The sequence below is a fragment of the Calidris pugnax genome, unplaced genomic scaffold (genome assembly GCF_001431845.1).
Source record: "Calidris pugnax isolate Ruff unplaced genomic scaffold, ASM143184v1 scaffold81, whole genome shotgun sequence".
Taxonomy (NCBI): Eukaryota; Metazoa; Chordata; class Aves; order Charadriiformes; family Scolopacidae; genus Calidris; species Calidris pugnax.
The window spans coordinates 5,963,375-5,985,374 of NW_015090880.1; the positions used below are offsets into that span (position 1 = coordinate 5,963,375).

At 43.2% G+C, this 22,000-nt stretch overlaps 1 protein-coding gene across 6 annotated transcripts in view; it reads right to left on the reverse strand.

Moving 5' to 3' along the window:
- MITF (microphthalmia-associated transcription factor) overlaps positions 1-22,000 on the reverse strand; it is a 114,894-nt gene that overhangs the window by 84,075 nt on the left and 8,819 nt on the right. The window lies entirely within an intron of this gene.

Genomic DNA, 22,000 nt, shown 5'->3' on the forward strand with positions numbered 1-22,000 from the left:
GGGGGGGGGGGGGGGGGGGAAAGAAGCAGCAAGGGGAAGGTATGACTCACCAAGTATTTGCTAATCTATAGTTAATCGTCAGAAGTTACTACATTTGTATCGTGTTTCAGAAATAAACATTCACATTTCCAACACTTATCTCAGACCTACAGCACACAGCACTCTATCACTATGGGCTACCGCAGCCGCTGGAGGGACAAAGCTACACACAGTAGCCTTCTCCAGGAGACACAAAATACCAAGTTACCCAGATCAGTCAGAAATAAAAGAAGCAGCATCCTAAAACAGTAACATACTCATTGATTTAAGGCTTTTTTCCTGAACTGTATTATTATCCATACTCTCTTTTACAAGGTATAAATGGCAGCACAGGCTTAGCAGACTCAAAAATCTAGAAGTTTATTACTTTTTTAATGACCTACATTCTTCTCAGGTTTCGAGAAGGACCATGTTGTCTCTTCCCATCCTCAAAGGTATTTGGCACAAGAGGAGGCAACGCCTATACCATAACTGAACAGATAAACGGTCTCCTTGGCTGTCTGAATCACTGCCTTAAATTAAGCAGAAGAATATGGAAAATCCCAAGCTTTCCTTTGCCTCCCAATATTCTTACTCCCCGTTTCAAGGGGGAAGTCCTACAGAACTTCAGGGATCAGTTTTGCTCCCAAGTATGGAGAAGGAAATTATGTGACAGCTGGCTCCAGGCTCCTTGGCTCGGTTATGTTTTCTTCTCCCAATACCATTTTTAAAAATTACTTAGGAGATGAATCCAGACCACAGAGGTGGATTTGCAGGTTGGCAGTAGTTAGGTGAGGAAAGGGGCTGTAACGCTTAGAAATGGAGTTGGGAGTGGCAGCTCCAAGTTTAGGGAATCTTGCGAATACTCCAGCACAGATGTTTTTCCCTCTCTTGTTTAAGAAATATTTGCACCACAAATAATGTTGGGGTGTTGTTGTATAAGATGAGGAAGAACAATGCCACCTTTGGAAAAAATTTTAAACTGCTGAAAAATCCACATCTGAGTGAAACCACTGGGACAGGGAGGGGACAACACCCAGGGAGGTGGGACCTACCATGGTGGGTGATGCCAACAAACCAAACCCTGGATTAGGGAGAGGAGAACTGCCACTACAGACCACGCCACCAATGCAACTGTCCTTCACAACAGCTATTATCAAGTACATTAAAAGAAATTACAAGCACTGGTTAGTAGGGAAACTTATTCCCTGCAATTCCCAAAGCCTGGAGAGCTGCGTTCACTCCAGCAGATGCTCTCTCACCTCAGCCAAGCACATCCAGCTCTGCCAACCCCACAGCATCAATGCAACAGCAGTGAGGGTTACAGGGGAATTATGCCACATAAAAAGGGTTCTGTTTCCTAAGCAAAGCAATACACATTATTCCATATACTTTTACAGAAACTCACTTTTTTTCTTTTTTTTTTTTAATCATCAAAAAATTCGGGACTGTGCTGTCCCATGCACAAGAAACAATGCAGATCAAGTTAGCTCCCCTAATCTCCACTGAAATCAGTTATTTATATTTTTTATTTATCATTCCCCTTTTGGCTTGACTTTAGCAGACCCAAAGCCTTTTTTGCTAGTTTTGACTCTTTTCTCCTGGTCATATTTTTATTGTATGTGGGCACTGAAAGTCTGTTTGGATTTATCATTCCTCTTTTGGCTTGACTTTAGCAGACCCAAAGCCTTTTTTGCTAGTTTTGACTCTTTTCTCCTGGTCATATTTTTATTGTATGTGGGCACTGAAAGTCTGTTTGGTAACAAAAGGAATTAAGCACTCAACTACCTTACAAACTGCATTTCTTTTCAGTATGTTGTTCCTATTGTATTTCTTTTATGTTCACCTTCAATGACTACTAATACACCAAGCCCAGGTCTTTGGTTTTTTTTAAATAAAGTAAATGTCCTGACATCACCGGCTACAGAAGCCTTGCTTGAACAGAGAGTAACCAACAGTTACTCTAAACAGTGTATGGTAATGAATGAGACAATCCCCATTAACCATGGTTAATAACCACAGTTTCACACCTATGAAAGTTCTGCTGCTTTGCAAATGAGGAACAGGCAACCTTCAATTAACTTTTTCTTTCTTTCTTATTTAAATACAATTTTGTGTGCTAACTCGGGACCAAATTCTATTTATCCAACTCAGGCCAGCACTTTGTTTCTTTTAGTGGGAAAACTCTGAGAATTCCCATTTCATTCAAACAAATGAAATCTCGTGTGCTAATTCTATATATCCAACTCGGGCCAGCACTTTGTTTCTTTTAGTGGGAAAACTCTGAGAATTCCCATTTCATTCAAACAAATGAAATCTAGATTTGACTTCAGGTGCTCTTATATCCTTAATGTTATTAGGAAGGAGTCTGCATCTTGTGCAAAGACATTATACATCTTCCTCCCCACCAGGAAAAATTCTCCCTGGGTAACAACTGGAAACGAGCTGGATGACTAACAAACATCTATCCAACCACAGAAAATAGGCAGATTGATCTGTTATTCCCATTCTTGCCAGCAAGTGTTGCTGTTTACCAAGGGCACCTTCAATGACTACTAATACACCAAGCCCAGGTCTTTGGTTTTTTTTAAATAAAGTAAATGTCCTGACATCACCGGCTACAGAAGCCTTGCTTGAACAGAGAGTAACCAACAGTTACTCTAAACAGTGTATGGTAATGAATGAGACAATCCCCATTAACCATGGTTAATAACCACAGTTTCACACCTATTACCTTCAATGACTACTAATATACCAAGCCCAGGTCTTTGTTTTTTTTTTAAATAAAGTAAATCTCCTGACATCACCAGCTACAGAAGCCTTGCTTGAACAGAGAGTAACCAACAGTTACTCTAAACAGTGTATGGTAATGAATGAGACAATCCCCATTAACCATGGTTAATAACCACAGTTTCACACCTATGAAAGTTCTGCTGCTTTGCAAATGAAGAACAGGCAACCTTCAATTAACTTTTTCTTTCTTTCTTATTTAAATACAATTTCGTGTGCTAATTCTATATATCCAACTCGGGCCAGCACTTTGTTTCTTTTAGTGGGAAAACTCTGAGAATTCCCATTTCATTCAAACAAATGAAATCTAGATTTGACTTCAGGTGCTCTTATATCCTTAATGTTATTAGGAAGGAGTCTGCATCTTGTGCAAAGACATTATACATCTTCCTCCCCACCAGGAAAAATTCTCCCTGGGTAACAACTGGAAACTAGCTGGATGACTAACAAACATCTATCCAACCACAGAAAATAGGCAGATTGATCTGTTATTCCCATTCTTGCCAGCAAGTGTTGCTGTTTACCAAGGGAAAGCAAGAACGAAAAAAAAATTAAAGAATATAAAAGATATTGCTAAATTTCCTTATTGTGTTTGTACCCAAATCCTTCCATGCAGAATTCTGATTCATCAGTTGAAACTCAGCGTGGCTTCAGAAGAGCATGCTTCCGAGAGCTTCTGAAAGCAGAAAGCTTGCAGACTGTTTTCTGCAAAAAACTGAACGTGTATATGATCTTCTGCTGTGTTGATAAGCACATTGCAAATGCCCAAGGAGAAAATTTGTGTGGGGAGATAACTGCAGAAACTATTCTTAGTAACAGAGTTCTGCATCTGTTAAACTAACTCTGCTGGCACTGTGCTGAAAATTTATATTCACAAACACGTGCTCCAAATGTTGTGAAAAAGATACTATTTTAAATTCTGTTTTATGTAACCTGAAACATCTCTGAGAGCTCATGGAGGTATTTTCACTGTGTACTGAGAAGAAGCAGAGCCCAGAGTGCTGGTCCCAGCACAGGGCTCATAAACACCAGCCAGTGGTGTGTGGGCATCAGAAACCTGTGAGTTAGAAGCACAGCAAAAGGCAGAGCAAAGCCCCATCTCCCACAGAAACAGGTCACACCGAGCCACAGGCCTAAACGTGGCCAAAACCCATGGCTTTAAAACTGGGTTCTTGCTGGCTAAACCACTGTCACTCAGCATGGGGAACTGATCTTAAACAAAACACCATTTTAAAGTGAAACGTTGCCCAGAGAACCTGTGGATGCCCCATCCCTGAAGATGTTCAGGATCAGACTGGACGGAGCTCTGAGCAACCTGGTCTGGTGGAAGATGTCCCTGAACCAACAGTTACTCTAAACAGTGTATGGTAATGAATGAGACAATCCCCATTAACCATGGTTAATAACCACAGTTTCACACCTATGAAAGTTCTGCTGCTTTGCAAATGAAGAACAGGCAACCTTCAATTAACTTTTTCTTTCTTTCTTATTTAAATACAATTTTGTGTGCTAACTCGGGACCAAATTCTATTTATCCAACTCAGGCCAGCACTTTGTTTCTTTTAGTGGGAAAACTCTGAGAATTCCCATTTCATTCAAACAAATGAAATCTAGATTTGACTTCAGGTGCTCTTATATCCTTAATGTTATTAGGAAGGAGTCTGCATCTTGTGCAAAGACATTATACATCTTCCTCCCCACCAGGAAAAATTCTCCCTGGGTAACAACTGGAAACGAGCTGGATGACTAACAAACATCTATCCAACCACAGAAAATAGGCAGATTGATCTGTTATTCCCATTCTTGCCAGCAAGTGTTGCTGTTTACCAAGGGAAAGCAAGAACGAAAAAAAAATTAAAGAATATAAAAGATATTGCTAAATTTCCTTATTGTGTTTGTACCCAAATCCTTCCATGCAGAATTCTGATTCATCAGTTGAAACTCAGCGTGGCTTCAGAAGAGCATGCTTCCGAGAGCTTCTGAAAGCAGAAAGCTTGCAGACTGTTTTCTGCAAAAAACTGAACGTGTATATGATCTTCTGCTGTGTTGATAAGCACATTGCAAATGCCCAAGGAGAAAATTTGTGTGGGGAGATAACTGCAGAAACTATTCTTAGTAACAGAGTTCTGCATCTGTTAAACTAACTCTGCTGGCACTGTGCTGAAAATTTATATTCACAAACACGTGCTCCAAATGTTGTGAAAAAGATACTATTTTAAATTCTGTTTTATGTAACCTGAAACATCTCTGAGAGCTCATGGAGGTATTTTCACTGTGTACTGAGAAGAAGCAGAGCCCAGAGTGCTGGTCCCAGCACAGGGCTCATAAACACCAGCCAGTGGTGTGTGGGCATCAGAAACCTGTGAGTTAGAAGCACAGCAAAAGGCAGAGCAAAGCCCCATCTCCCACAGAAACAGGTCACACCGAGCCACAGGCCTAAACGTGGCCAAAACCCATGGCTTTAAAACTGGGTTCTTGCTGGCTAAACCACTGTCACTCAGCATGGGGAACTGATCTTAAACAAAACACCATTTTAAAGTGAAACATTGCCCAGAGAACCTGTGGATGCCCCATCCCTGAAGATGTTCAGGATCAGACTGGACGGAGCTCTGAGCAACCTGGTCTGGTGGAAGATGTCCCTGCCCATGGCAGGAGGTTGGAAATTGATGATCTTTAAGGCCCCTTCCAACCCAAACCATTCTATGATACTGTCAAAGGCAGTAAGACCATTCACACAGTACTAGGCTGAGTCCTGGTGAAAATACTGAAACAGCAAGCAAAGAAAAACTTTACCTCTAAATCTCTAGCAAATGGCTGAGAGTAGTCTCTGTGTTTGACATCACCTGCAGACCACTATGACACGTTCCTGCAACACTCACTTTGTAATTGACCACATGAAAAAGTCATTATCCCACCTGGGAATAACTTAAACCTTTACTTGTAGAGTAGCTGTAAAGAGGTCAAAGCCTGAAAGGATTTGGGAGAAAGAAAACCAAAATAAACACACACTTCACAAAACCCCCTGCAAGTTGCAGGGACTTCAGCAAAACAGTTTTCTAGTCGGTTGAACAGCCAAAAGCAGTATTAGTCTGTACCACTTGCAAAAGATTTACTCATAGTCACTTCCTCCTGGCTCTCAGGGGCCATATTCTGGTCAGAAAGACAGCCCCTTCTTTAATCACCTTTTATTAAAAAACTCTTTTTAAAAGCTGACGGTACAGACAGGGCCCTACAGTAGTTGCAAAGAAAGTATTTTTTCCTGCTAACCCATCCTCATGGCAACAGCCAGAAATACCCTTCAGTAACCCGTACGTGTCAACAAGCTCCATTACAGCCCAGGATGTTTGGTATAGCAGTTATTTCACAAGCCTCTGGTGGGACTGTAAATTCTGGCAGTGTCAAATACATTTCCTTTTATTACAAAACCCATTTTGAAGCCATCAGAAAGATTTCTCATTTGTAAACTAGCACTTCTATATTTAGAATATTACTTGGATTACAGATTTATTTTTTTCTTCCTGACACTGCAGAAATGGAGAAAAAGAAAAAGGCAGGAGCACTAGCACAGGCGACCAGGCAACTTTTCAAATACTGGAAAAGGTTTTAAGTTCTTGGAGAAGGGGACTGTTCCTCTGGATTTGAAGAAAAGGTCTGCTTCACAGCTTCCAAATAAAACACTGTCCCTGACTTCACCTCTCCGTAAAATGGAAACTCTTCCTCTGGCCAGGCCCACCTGCAGTAGGACTTGTGGTCAGCTTCAGACAGCAAAGGGTCAAGGTGGGGGCTGAGAAACCAAAGGTCCATCAAGTACCCACTTAGGAAAGGACCACTCACCTTCGTAACTCCCCATTTCTTCTCTGCTGAAAGTACAAATATTCCCCCACTGACCCCTCAGGCAAATGGAGGGGAGCAGGTCACCCCCACGAGACCTCTGCTCCCCCAAAGCCAGGCAGCCTTTTAGAACTATTGCACCAAGTTGTTTTAACACGTACGCTGAAGTAACATCATGACGTGGACATTGTGAGTCAAATGAAATATGACAAATAGTTGATGGAAGTACAGATTTCAGTTAATCTAACTGAACTAGTACATTAGGAAAATAAACAAGCCTCCTGTACATGCAAAGATGAACACAGATTGGCATGAGACACCTCTAAATCAAACTAATAAACATGACTGACAGGATAATGACTAATACTCCATTTAAAGCAAAGCACCATATAGCTCTTGCTTATGGACTCAGGACATTTTGATGTCTTTGACTGAGTTCTCCCAACCCAGATGAGCTTTTTTTCATCAATTCTGGATTAACTGGCTCATTTATCTACTCGGAGTAAACGATACCCAAGCTTTTGATTTCCTGACTAAAACCTGCTCTGCAGCTAGAACTAATATGAAGGCCTACCCAAACAGCTTGGTACAAATAAACTGGGGGAGGGTTGCATATATTAGTTTCCAGATCTTTGGATATACTTTTTTTTTTTTCCCTTTATTTTGGGGTGGGGGGGAGGGCACTGTTCCAATAGTTTCTTAAAATTATGGCAGCAGAACAGAGTGTGAAGCTGGGTGGCATGTAGCTGCCAACACATCAAGCATTTGCAATGATTCATTAGCCCAGGCTTTGATGAGTTGTTCCTGGTTTTGAAATAACTAGAGAAAGAAGGACATCCAACCTGCTCAGCCGATTGGTACCCAAATTCCAGGTGCAAACCTATAGCATTGCATTGCGTGTATTTACTTTTATTTTAACAGAGGTAGCTCCTGTCAAACGATGCCAAGGTGATCTGCATCTCAACTGGTAGGGGACAGAACAAACCAAGGGAACAGCCACTGGCCAGGTACCACTTTAATGTTTCAGCATTTGCATTCAATCATAATCTAAATCCTCTGCATGTTTTTCTCTGAATGACAACATTACCATAATTTCATATTTTTTGAACTCTAATGTTTTTGTCTGTTTTGCCTATTAAATCTTTTTTTCCAGGCCTCCATCCTCCCTTTCCCCAGAGAAGGGGTCTTTGTAAAGTTTTTATCAGATACATTGTACAATTTAGCCTGCTCTAGCTATTTCCAGATGGCCTCCAAAGCGACAAATTTATCTGCTCACCATGAATTTTCCAATAGCAGAGGAGTAAATGGAAGCGAGACGGGATTCCTAAAGCAAGAACCTCACTAGTACCTCAGGAATTATGACACTTCGTTTCTCCTAATAAAAATCACACGCTATTGGATCCAATTCACAGAGATACCAAACACTCCCCATGACTTCACCCTTGTCTCCAACCCAAACAGCTTTTTCATGGAAGGAGGGCCACGGCACCGGCAGGTACTCAGACTGCTGGCACACCTTCCTGCAGTCTCCCGCCTGAAAATCCAGCCATTAACATACGGAGGAGTTGGAGCCAGCGCTTCTATTTTTATTATACACCATCTTCTCTGAATTCTCCTTTTCCCTGCGTTACAAGGTATTTGGCAAAAGGGATAGAAAATCACAAATTAGGATCTTCTGTGGAAAAAGGAGCTCCTGTATAGCACTACCAGGCAGCTCTTTCATGAGGATAGTCTGGAAGGTCAGAAGACAGACTTCCAAGTTCCCATCTAAGACCATAAGCATCAGTCAAGCCAGTAGTTTTCTGTTTTCATTACAACAGGTTTTGCCACTTCTCCACAGATGCTACTCCCTTGGCATGTCACATCCTAACTGAGACCCTGCACCTATCCGTGGGTGTGCTGCCATGAATCTCTGGGCTTTACTGAATGGCCACCAATCACCTAAGGAGACAGGGCTGAGATCCAGAACCACAAGCTCCTGAAGCTTGGTTGGAAATCCTGCAAGTTGGTCACCAACAGTGCCACATTTCTCCAACAACATCCACTCAGAGCTCTGTCCTGATTACAAATTGAAGGTCCTCAGAGGTACCTCCAAGCGTACTTGCGCTGCCATCCTCCTCCAAGTCTGTCTCAGGAGCTCCTTCCCGGGCAGGACAACGACCAGGCTTTTGAAAGCAGCAAGGCAGTGGGTGCACTAGGACTCCTTCCCATCACGCTGACAGCTCTGCCTCATTGTTTCCCCCTAGAGCCATCTGCTTCTCATGTCTTATTCTCAGATTGCAGATCTGCTGTGAAGCATCCCACCGCCTTCCTTCATGCTCACACAGCACCTACCAGCAGCACGGGACACTGGGTCCCAAGCAGGGATCTTAAGTGTTATAGTAGAATAAGTCATAACATGCAGAACAAAAGCTGTTTACAGATGACTCTGTTGTTGGAGCTCCCCAGATAAACTGCTGGAAAAATAACATCACGTTCCATAATTATTTCCCTGACACGTGCCAAGTGGAGAGGAACCCTCTTGAACCAGCACAGCTCCAAAGGACCTTGTATCAAAAAGTCTAGGTCTACATACAACGCTGCCGAGGAGCAGTGAGGTTTATATTCTGCTTAATTGTTCAGGATGAAAATATGGGCTCTGACATAATGTAATAGCTATTTTGGCACAACTTTTGAGGAGCATGAGTAAGCAGCCTCTCCTAATTGATGTGCAGATCCTGGAGTGGGTAGTAACTGCATAATAGCTTCATGTTGTCTTCTGAAACTTAACACAGATGTGAAGCCCGTCAAGCAAGTGGCTACACACTGGAAGAATTTAATCCTGTTTCATCCATTATCTACATTTTCTGTCTCCCGTGGAAAAGGGATTAACACAGGATGACTTGGACATTTCGGCTGCAGCCGACGCAAGTGATTCCAGGTCTCAATGGTGGCAGGAGGACTCGAGCAGCCCATGAAAATACCTTGGCTTAACGAGTCACCATTCAGCAGCTGAGGAGCGAGAGCAGCCACGTGTGCTGTTAGGCCACGGCCAATGTGTACTGAGACAGCTCAGCTTAGCCCATGGTCAAAGAGGTTAGCCTTAACCTGCATTACATCATACTTGCTGTGAACCAGGACTTTGCACACAGATAATTACTGCAGTATGGCTGGCATCAGTAAATTATTACACAGAATTAACTAAATTCTGTGTTTGCTTCAGCCGTGAGACGACTAGCTCAGTGAGCCAGTGTATTTGGGATGTGGCTCCTATGGAGTCAGCATAAAGCTCGGGAAGAGAGTCCTAAGAGGTTACCAGACCACTGGCACTGCTGCTCATTCATTTAAGAGATTCAGTATGTTATGAATCAGTCATATACAGTCATCAGACTGGACTCATCAGTAAAGATGTCACTAACTATAAGCACGGTACTTGTCACACTTCCTACTGGAATGCTTTTTTTAAGACAGCAACGCTTACCCGCACACCGAAAGCCAACCACACACCAGCCATACAACTCACACATCACTTTTACCATGTTTTTGCAAGGTCAGCAGTAAGATTTTATGTTCCATCTAAACCAACATAACTGCAAGCTGCTACGGAAGGAGGAGTCCTGCCTTCCCACAGTCTGGGTTCCCAACCCTCCCCTGGGTTGGGTCTTCTAACTACGTGGCCATAGCACAAGTCAGTTCTGTAACATGATGGAAAATTTTAATTTTTTTTTTTTTTTTTGAGCATGTGTGGTCCTTTCCCACTGAATCAGCGAGACAAACCAACTCTCCCTGCAGCTGTTTAGCATCCAGCTCCTTCACAGGGTGCAGGACTGGGACTCGGGGCAGAGATGGGCATGGCAGTCGCTTCCAGCAGCACCTGCAGCCAGAGGAGATCGGGAATAGCACAAAACCACACCCCGCACAGTGCATAGTCCTTCTGCCAGCACTCATAAGGTGAACTTTTACCCCACATTCCTGCCTTGGAAATAAAGTAGTTCAGTAAGTGATAAGAGGTTATTTTTTCCCTTAAATCACTCAAATGCTAGAAAACATAAAAGCCTATAATTCCACATATTTAAGCTATAGAGGAGACGGCTGGGTGACCACTGGCCCTCCTGCATCTTTGCCTCTGAAATCCACTTGAGTAGTCAATATCAAAGAATTGGTAGAATTGTACTTTAACATGGGAATGCATGTCACAGGGTGAAAGCAGGACAGACAGCATTGCTTTGCAAATGCCTTTGGGTCCATATTCTGAATTACATAGTCCTTGATACCTGGACCACAAAAGATGCATAAACAATATTCTGTGCACGTGATGTTCAGAAGAAAAGAGGAAAGCTACCCCTTATCCCTGTAGTCACTCAAAACCTCTGGGCGAGGTGTTGAGCAGAAACTGGTGCAGTTTCCCAGGCTGTTTAAAAGCCTGTACCTTATATCCTAAGGCAAGTCAGACCACATGAATTGATGTGATGCCCAGTCCCAAAAAGCTTGGGACTTACCAGCTGGCACATACTCCACACACACATGCAATAAGCCTGACAATTTCTGGGGAGAATTAAACCTGTTTCTCCTTGCACAGCAGCCCTGCTCTCGCAGACAGAAGCAGCAGCACACCGCTATACTCCGATGCCAAGAGAAGTTAAACAGTCCTCCTGCCAGAAAAGCTGGGGACCACTTTTCTTTGTGACAGCAATGGCTGTGGTAAGGTGTAAAATACGGGCGCAGCAGTATGAAGAACAGTACTAGATAAATCACAAAGGCCAGGCCAATTTTTGTGAAGTGACTCTGCTGCCTGTAGGTGTAATTCTCCTTCCACGTACCATCCTTCTGTGCCTCTCTCCAACAGTAAACCCAGCAGAACATGCTGGAGTTCAGGTTCAATCTTCAGTTGCAACAGAGAAGGGGATCACAATTATTAGTTTGTATCACCCAGTTGAACCAGGGTCCCTCCGTCTTCATACACTTTTGTCCCAGCCTCTGTGAATGCCTCACACCTTCTGGCAGTTGTACGGTCACAGCCGTCCACTATCCAGATTTCAGAAACAGCTGTACAATAAACCCGAGTGCAATAAAAAGTTGGTGTACAAGGACAGAAATCTTAAGTCCATTACTAATTCACAATTTAATTCAAAACATTGCCTAACCATGCAAAGGCAGAGGTAAAGCAGTGCCTTCAAAATGCTTTTCATTAAGAACTCAGCACCTAGCACAGCTCCCTGTAAACTGCATATAATCTAATTTCTGCACTACCCTGTTTCAGTTTCTCATTACTAAATATCTTTCATGTTTTAATTCACATGACATTAGATTTGCTGCACTAAACGAGCACCTTCTGAACTCCAGAATAAAATGGAGGTTAATTACTAAACCAGATTTTTAAGTGAGAGTAAAACTCTATTAACGCCTAAAGCAATGCTAAACTTGACAACTTAATTGAAGTTAAGTATTGCAGAGTTAAACTGCCCCAGCAGCTTTATTCAAGCAGCAGCTCACACAGTGGGAATGAGACCTCCCAGGATCCCACATTTTACCCAGATAACAGAGGACAGGACGACTCCTGCTCCCAAATCTTGCATTTGCAATGAGATACTCCAGTGGCATTTCGAGATGGCCTTGCAAGCAGATGTCTGGACCTCTCCCTCCCACCTGCTCCTCCTCATCTCCCTTGTACACATCACTCAGCCTTAGAATAGAGAGGGGGGACAAACAGAAATGATGTAGTAAAAAGTGCCCTCGTTGCAGGTACAGGGAGAGGCAAAAACTACCGTCAAGATTTGCACGTCCAGCATTTATATGTTATTAATTTTGTCACCAAGGCACCTAAGAGCTAAGCCTTACAGCCCCCGAGAGTGCAGATATTGCTGCTCGCTGTTTACCATCCAAAGTCACTCATTCGCATGAGAAAAGCCCAAAAGGACTGCATAAATGCAGACATCATCCTTCATCTATAAACTTAAAGTAAGAAGGACCATCGACACTGTCGGCTCTCAGGTTTGCTTGGAGAGTCTAGATGGCAATAAATAACCAAGTCTCTTCCGCAAGAAGTGCTACTCTGGGAGGGCACCCTTGACTTTTTGCTTATTTCTCAACAGTTACTGGAAACGCAAAAGGAACAAAGTCTAGAGCAGTAAACACGGTTTATTTTCTAGACTTCACGTTTAGCCATTGCCAGTCAACTCCAGTTACCCAAACGTGTCAGAGCTTGACAGTGCAGAGAAATGAAGGCAGCCTCAGAAAACTCAACCTGGAGACTGTGGAGTCAGCACACGTTCATTTCTGCGTCTGACACCAAGTGAATCAAGTAAGACAGCTATGGCACGGCACAGCACTGGACTCTTGCTTGCTCTTGACAGTGTCCTTAAAGATTTGCACTTAACCGCTACACTTATTTTACCCTGGAAGGCACCTCTTGAAGTAAACTTTTTCAATAATTCCAGTAAACCTTTTTTATGCTAAAGAACATCTTCTGTAAGATCTCCAGGTTGTCAGTCCTTGAAGCTGCCAAAAGCAATCTGCAGAAAACCACAGTCCTAAATAACTGCGTGACACAGGACAGACAAGGCAAGATCAGTCCCAACGGAAGCTTAGATACTTAATTCTATGTGGTATTTCTTGACTATAGCTTAGCAGAAGTGCATCATACACTGTCCCCAATGAACACAGACACAGCTGCAGGTTACAAGAAGGCACTTTGTGCACAGAGGAACCGATTCTAGAACTATCCCACAACATGAAACGGCTAAAGTTCATGTTTACTATTTTAGAAGTAATTTCATCTTTAGTGTATGAATTCGTAGCAGACAAGTTAGTGCTGGTGCATCAAAGAGCTGGAATATTTTAGTCAACAGCCTCATGGAACTATTATATGCATTAAACAGTCCAGATAACATCGCAAGCGGTGAGCATCTGTCAAACACTCTGCACAAACAACACCAAAGTACAGTTCTGTAGCACCGGACACAACCTCTAAGCTGAAGCTGCTTATTAAATGTAATGTTATGTTGTAGGGTGCTTTGCATCCACGGGGAATGACAGAGCAAAAAAACTAGTCTGTGTCCGACAAGACTGAATCAAGACAAGGAAAAAAACCTGGCAGCTTTTGAGCCAAGACTGAACAGGATGCAGAGCTTTGCCCACCAGGTCTTTAACTATGCATGTACAATCAATTGCTTTTAGGATAAATTGCAACAGTCTAGACAAGCAATAACTCCCCTTGTCTTACTTAGAAAAGCAAAGCTGAAGGAGTGTAGCTTGGGGAGGAGGTGTGCTGCCACCCGCATACTTCATCATGTGTGTACTGTGCTACATAAGTCAAAAAACAGTTCATGTGTCAGTCGTGTATAACCCAAAAAACCACAACAAACCCCTAAACCAAAAAACTGACACTTTTTTTACTGTGAGGGTCATCAATACTGGAACAGGTCACCCAAAGACGTTGTGGAGTCTCTGTCTTTGGAGATAGTCAAAACCCAACAAGACATGGCTCCGAGCAACCTACTCAACATGACAAGCAACGGAGCTGGGTGAGATGATCTCTAGAGGTTTCACCTCAATGACTCTGTGATTCTATAGAGACACTGGGAAAAATTTAAAGACTTTGGATTCAGAAAGCTGCAGTTATATCCAGCTCCTTTATCAGAGGAGTCACACAAGCACTCACTATCCCAGTAGGCACACACGCAAACACGCACACCAGTGCTCAAGGAACTGTTTTCATTATTTAAGCACGTGCAAATCTAAATACTCATCTCTCAAATGCCTAAAACTTTCCAATGCCAAGAACTTTATCACTTTCCTTCATCTCATTTAAAAACCCAACAACAACAATTAAAAATCCCCAAAATAAAGCACGCCACCCAAAAAAAAACCTGAATCCATAAGCCAATGTTATCATCAGGACGTTAGAAACTAAACGGGCAGTTAAGTCTTTTGGAGGTGGACAGGGGAGAGAAAGAAAAATCTGACTGCTAGTGCTCTTCCTCTGAGTATACAGAAACGGAGTTAATTCTGCATCTCCTCTTGAAAGGATTATGCATTTATCTTTTTCTAGTGGGATTTTTTTTACTTTTCTTAGTATTGCAACGAAAGTGGAATATATTAAAATACCAGCGTCAGGCTCAGAAGTACATCAGATTTAACAGCCTGCCATATGCTGAACACTCTTCTCCCAATCCAGCAACACATTCAAACCACGAGCTGAAACTTAAGCACACGTAATCCTGAGCAGCATAGTTCACGTGCTTAAGGTTTGCTGGATGGGAGTAGAGGACACCTGCGTTTCTTACAGCCCTGGGGCTGCAACAAGTTTCAACCTACACGTACAAAACCAATTGAATTGTTTAGGATACTGAAATAAAGAATACATGGAAGTGTTTTGCCGAACAGAGGTTTGATCAAGGGAAGCCTTTAAATGCCAGCTAAAGTTAAGCATATGTTTAAGTCTGATCTCTTTCAAAGAAGCCTCAGCTTAAACACTGGATGCTTTCTTAAGCTTGCAGCTCCCACTATGCCACAGATTCCACGTACACTGAGGGGGAAAAAAAACAAAAAAAGTCTACAACAGGCATTTGCTCCGGGAGAATGCCTTTGGGAGAGACTATATACCGTCTTAATATTTCCATTACTTTTACAACTTCAAAGAAACCCAAATTGTTTCTAAAATTCCAGGTCATAAACCACAATATTGTTACCTCCTTGAATTTTAACTTGAATTCTCATCTTCATCTAACAAGATGCCAGGAAACAGAAAAGAGCCTGTTACCGAAAACTTCGATAAAATTCAGTTAAATTACCCAGATGGTTTTCATTCCACAGAAAATACTAAACCAGCAGTTTGCAGAGCACCGCATTTTCTAAATACACAAAATAAAGAGAAAACAATACACAAGTGGAAAGTGCAAATGCTGAGCCCATTCTGTTTTTTGTTCCAGCAGAAATGCAACACAATCGATACAATCTTGCAGTTCTAGAGCATCCGTCTTTCTGCTGCCAGGGGTGCTCTGCAACATTAAGTGCCACCAAATAAAGTGCAGACAGTTCCTAGTTCTACCACTTCTTTCTTCCCATGCTACATGTAGGAAGGAGGAACTGCATTTCCATCACGTAGCCCCAAAGCCCCGCATTCCCTACAGCGCTACAAGAAGCCAAACAGCACCTACTGAACAACCTATGTACTGTGGATGACTCCGCAAGCAGCCAAATTTAGCACTTCTCCAAGGCACAGTCTGATTCTGTAGCTCTTAAATAGAGGGAAAACTGTCTTAAATTAAACATTGATTGCTGAATTAGAATTTCAAGAGCTATGGAAGTCCTTGCCACGGAAAATAACCCACTGGAAAGAGACAACAAGGATGGATACCGAAATTTTCTGTACTGTGTTATTTAATAAGCTTCAATGCAAAGGTATTAAATTACAAATGGGAAACACACATCAGATAATTGTATGACAGCACCAGAAAGCATTCAAATCCACCACCGGCAGAATCAGGAAACTGATCAGAAAGATCAGCAAGAGATAAGCCATGGAAAAAAAAAATCTCTGCAGTTACAGATGGATATTCATCCCTTTTACACAGCCTCTCAGTAAAATGTTTCATAGCAACGGGGCAGGAGTTATCAGATAGCAGGGGATGAGACTGGTAACCACACAAACCAGTACCATCCTCCAGCTGATAGCACATCCCTTAAACAATATGAGAAAACAGGTGAGTGAGCAAACCGAGTGCTTAAACACCGAGGAGCTGTAAGAAATCACTAAAGCATTTTTTCCTTAGATCATTATTATGTTTTTTTTCCTGCAGTACCACTGGTTTTCCACATCAGGCAGCCAGCATGGCACAGACAAGAGCATCGCTGCTACCGTCCCTGGCTGTGTTTAAGGGACGTTTAGATGCGGTACTGAGGGATATGGTGTAGGGGAGGACTTTGTAGAGTAGGGTAGATGGTTGGACTCGATGATCCCAAGGGTCTCTTCCAACCTCAATGATTCTATGATTCTATAACGATGGCGCACTGATGCTCTGGCGATCCTTTGGGAGAGCAGGACCTGTCATCTTCCATGTCCCTGTGCCTACCTAAAATAGCTCTGAAGTCCAGGCTGCCCAGGAGAAGCGCTGGGTATGAAGATGCTGGGATTATCAGCTGAGACTGGAACCACCATCAGTGGTGCTCCAGGTTGAAGCTCACCACAAGAGCCACCTTTCCTCACCAGCCTCCTTTCATTGAGCTGGTATGCAGCAGGACACTTGGCACAGCAGAATGGCATTCGGGAACACGAGATCATTGGACCTGTTCCTCAGCAGGTTTATTTATAGTCTCAAGTAGCGCTGCAAGGCAAAAGGCCAAATGGTCAACAGTTTCAAAGAGCAAGTCCCTAAGGATCCCACCTGAGACCCAAGAACACACTCTCCCTCCTGCCCAGATCAGTGGAAGTAACCACTGCCCACACTGCAGACCCAGAGGAGGGAAATTTTGTGGTATGGAGATCATGGTACCCCAGCACAACTCTTACAAACACCTTCGTTAGAAAGGCTAAGTGAGGGATAATTAACAGTCTCCTCCACAGCCGAGGACTCCTTTGGAAAGACAGTAATTACTGCCTACGCAGAGGGATCTCTCCCAGAAAGCAGGAGGCTGCAGTAAAGGCAGGGGGGCCAATTCCTTTGGGAAACACCAAAAAGGCTCCAAGAAAGACCCTCCACAGCTCTGCAAACATGCAGCAGCATCAGCCTCTTCCAGCCAGCCCTGTTTTCTTTGCAGGGGCAGCTCCAGCATCTCTGAGATCCTCGTAACAGGCAGATCCGTTTCATGCTTTTTTCACATTACTCGACACACTTAAAAAACAGAAAGTCCTTGCAGGCCCACAGCTTCTTCAGGGCGAGCAGCTCCTACAGCACAGCTTTGTACAGTAAATATCAAAAGCTGTGTTAGCTGGAACCAAATTATCACTTGCAGAACAGTTTTGCAATTAGACTGAAACTGTAAATTGTGCAACAAGCTAAATAAAAAAAAACAAGTTCGTGATAGAGACATAATCCTGTTTCATCTCCTGACTTACTCACTGTACGCCTTTGAAATAACCCACTTCCACACAGATTCAAGCTTCTCTTGCTGCACTACAAATGATTTTACATTCCTAAAAAATTAAGCACTCTCAAGAACTGACGTATACTTGTCTTCCCTGTTAACATCCACCTTTACGTGACAGCTTCCTCACCAATATATGCCACTCAGAGAGGCCCTTTGGCCATCAGAGAGCTCATACCACCCTTCAACTTCTTTGTCCTCCTGCAGCAATTCAGGAACCTTTGGTTCCCATAACCCTAAAGACGTTTTCCCTTCATCCAGCTTCCTGTGCCTCAAATTCCACCACCAGTATTTCAGGCAGGTCCCCGTATTTCATGCTGTGACCCCAATTACAGAGATTTGGACAAGTGCCTTCTAGAAACAGATGGAGCTGAAAACAATCTAATTTCTGAACACATCTTCCTTGCTTCCTGGTAGAGCTGCTCCACTTAGTACAAATAATTATTTTCTGGAGCAGTGTGAGAACCATCCCAGGCAAATGCTCACTCTCCTGTGCCGCTCCTGCCCCAACCAGTTCAATTAATACTATATAAGGCTAAATGGAGTAGCTTCTGCAAAAGAGACAACACAAAAAGCCTATGCTTTGTTGGTTTGGGCGCTCCAAAGGGTGGTGGACCTGTTCAATCCCATGTTTTGAGTCACAGACAGGACCGGAACTCCAAACTTCTGTGTCCTGAGTGGATAAAGCTTGAGTAGGGGGACGTTGTACTACCTGCCCTTCCTCTTCTCTGTAAGAGCAAACCTGTCTTTGGCACGTCATTCCAAGAAACATTTAGCAACAACTCACCTAGGCCAGACCACCAAATCTTCCAGGGACAGCATTCAACACAAACACCAGCCTCTTACACCCTTTACTGGCCAACTCGGGCAATCCTCCATTCCACATGCTGGTTTTCACAAGTCTTCTTTGAAGCCACTTTTCCTTCATGTCTTCTGTAAGGAACCTAGATACCTACCTCATGCTTTGTTGGTTGGGTTTGTTTTTTTTTCCAAATTCCAGTAGGCAGCAGAACACATGAAAATGAGATGATGCAATGCTAAACCAAAGTCCCCTTATGAATATAGCCCTAGGTGCCCAACAGGATGTGACAGGTGGACAGGCAGGCAAGCCGAGCAGGAGGATGAGGTCACAAAATGAGCAGTTGCACAGCATACCACTAATCTTAAATTCCAAACTCATTATGCACAAGCCTAACAAACAAAGGAGCAGCTTAACAGATTTACAATGTGCCTTCTCCAAGGGTGGAATAATTATTTATCAGATGGCAACCCTCGTGTTACAACAGCAATAAATAAATAAATGATCCCAGCAACTCTTCTGAGCTGTGCCACTAGACAGACCAACATCTGGGATGTGCCTTTAGCTTGGCTGAGCTGGGGGAGAACTGTAAATATTTGGTACAAATAAAATAAAGTTTGCTAGACTGAGCAGAAACCCAAACACAGTAGTTAATGGCATCCCAGGGGACCTGCTGCAAGAGACCCACGCCTCCCTGAACTCCTTCCAGTTTCTAGTGAACAACTCAAAAGAGGTTTTCTTCCCTTTGCTTTTCTGTAAGACCATCCCCTCCTGTATGTCTACACATCTCAATATCACTCCGATTTCATTCTCTCAGGTTGCAACTGTTATTTATTCAGGCTGAAGGCCACAAACATTATAAAAAGGGTTTGGTTTGTTCTCTCTACCTCTGTATTCCTAGTTTGGCTTTACAGCTGCATATTAACATGCAGGGACACATCCAGAAAAAGCATTTCCAAAGTCAGTCATATTTTATGCAAACTCTCTCCTTCTTTATTTAGATAAAACCCAAAGAATTCTGAGAGGAAATAGTAAATGTGCACAAAACATGCTCAGCCAGGCTCTCCCACTCAGAGAACTCAATGATCCTTTTTCATCTCTATGGTACTATTCCAACTTCCTCACTTGAAGCTCCGGGACCACAACCCCCCCGCCTTGCCCACATTCCCCATCTCTTGCCATCTGACAGCTTCCAAAGTCTGCTCCCATCTTCTCACCCTGAAACAGTTCCCAGCTGATTTTGCTCCATCCCAAGTTTTCTAGCTGGCTGCTTCTCCTCCAGAAGGAACCAAGAGTAATTTCTATTTTCTGTACGTGTTTACATGTTGCAGCAGGATGGCTGGGAATAAGATTAGTAACAATCATTCATCACTCCTGTCTCCATTCTCTGAAGCATCCTTCATTCGGCACATTCCAGTTGTTCCCACTTCTTCTCGCTACTTTTCTCCGGTCTCCAGATCCCAGCACTCCTGCCCTACTAGGTTTCTACCGTTTATACAGCAGTTTGTGCTGTCACATGCTGTGAAGACAAGAAACGGTGTCTCAGCATCCTGGGTTTACAGGCAAGCTTTGACAATACAGTATCTGTTACTGGTGTGATGCTTTAAACATATTAAACCTGGCAAGCTTCCAGCACCCAAATATCTTAGAGCTGATCAACATCTTTCCAGGTACCCAACACAATGATTTTTCAGCAGGTAAAGTCCTTTTCTCATGCAATTCACCATAAATAAATTCTTTAATGCAACAGTAGGCCAAACCCGGCACGTAACCCTCGCACACAGGCAAATGACACTTGCCTTTGCAGGTTTAAAGAGATACAAACCTCCTTCCTACTCCCTGCAGCTTCACAGATCTCTTGACAAGCAGTCTCACAAGATGGTCTGAGAAGATCAGCCGCCCCCAGCCTGCTCCACGGAGTAGCTTCTGCAAGAGAGACACCACAAAAAGCCTACGCTTTGTTGGTTTGGGTGCTCCAAAGGGTGGTGGACCTGTTCAATCCCATGTTTTGAGTCACAGACAGGACCGGAACTCCAAACTTCTGTGTCCTGAGTGGATAAAGCTTGAGTAGGGGGACGTTGTACTACCTGCCCTTCCTCTTCTCTGTAAGAGCAAACCTGTCTTTGGCACGTCATTCCAAGAAACATTTAGCAACAACTCACCTAGGCCAGACCACCAAATCTTCCAGGGACAGCATTCAACACAAACACCAGCCTCTTACACCCTTTACTGGCCAACTCGGGCAATCCTCCATTCCACATGCTGGTTTTCACAAGTCTTCTTTGAAGCCACTTTTCCTTCATGTCTTCTGTAAGGAACCTAGACACCTACCTCATGGTTTGTTGGTTGGTTGTTTTTTTTTTTTTTTTTTTTACCTACCTCATGCTTTGTTGGTTGGGTTTGTTTTTTTTTCCAAATTCCAGTAGGCAGCAGAACACATGAAAATGAGATGATGCAATGCTAAACCAAAGTCCCCTTATGAATATAGCCCTAGGTGCCCAACAGGATGTGACAGGTGGACAGGCAGGCAAGCCGAGCAGGAGGATGAGGTCACAAAATGAGCAGTTGCACAGCATACCACTAATCTTAAATTCCAAACTCATTATGCACAAGCCTAACAAACAAAGGAGCAGCTTAACAGATTTACAATGTGCCTTCTCCAAGGGTGGAATAATTATTTATCAGATGGCAACCCTCGTGTTACAACAGCAATAAATAAATAAATGATCCCAGCAACTCTTCTGAGCTGTGCCACTAGACAGACCAACATCTGGGATGTGCCTTTAGCTTGGCTGAGCTGGGGGAGAACTGTAAATATTTGGTACAAATAAAATAAAGTTTGCTAGACTGAGCAGAAACCCAAACACAGTAGTTAATGGCATCCCAGGGGACCTGCTGCAAGAGACCCACGCCTCCCTGAACTCCTTCCAGTTTCTAGTGAACAACTCAAAAGAGGTTTTCTTCCCTTTGCTTTTCTGTAAGACCATCCCCTCCTGTATGTCTACACATCTCAATATCACTCCGATTTCATTCTCTCAGGTTGCAACTGTTATTTATTCAGGCTGAAGGCCACAAACATTATAAAAAGGGTTTGGTTTGTTCTCTCTACCTCTGTATTCCTAGTTTGGCTTTACAGCTGCATATTAACATGCAGGGACACATCCAGAAAAAGCATTTCCAAAGTCAGTCATATTTTATGCAAACTCTCTCCTTCTTTATTTAGATAAAACCCAAAGAATTCTGAGAGGAAATAGTAAATGTGCACAAAACATGCTCAGCCAGGCTCTCCCACTCAGAGAACTCAATGATCCTTTTTCATCTCTATGGTACTATTCCAACTTCCTCACTTGAAGCTCCGGGACCACAACCCCCCCGCCTTGCCCACATTCCCCATCTCTTGCCATCTGACAGCTTCCAAAGTCTGCTCCCATCTTCTCACCCTGAAACAGTTCCCAGCTGATTTTGCTCCATCCCAAGTTTTCTAGCTGGCTGCTTCTC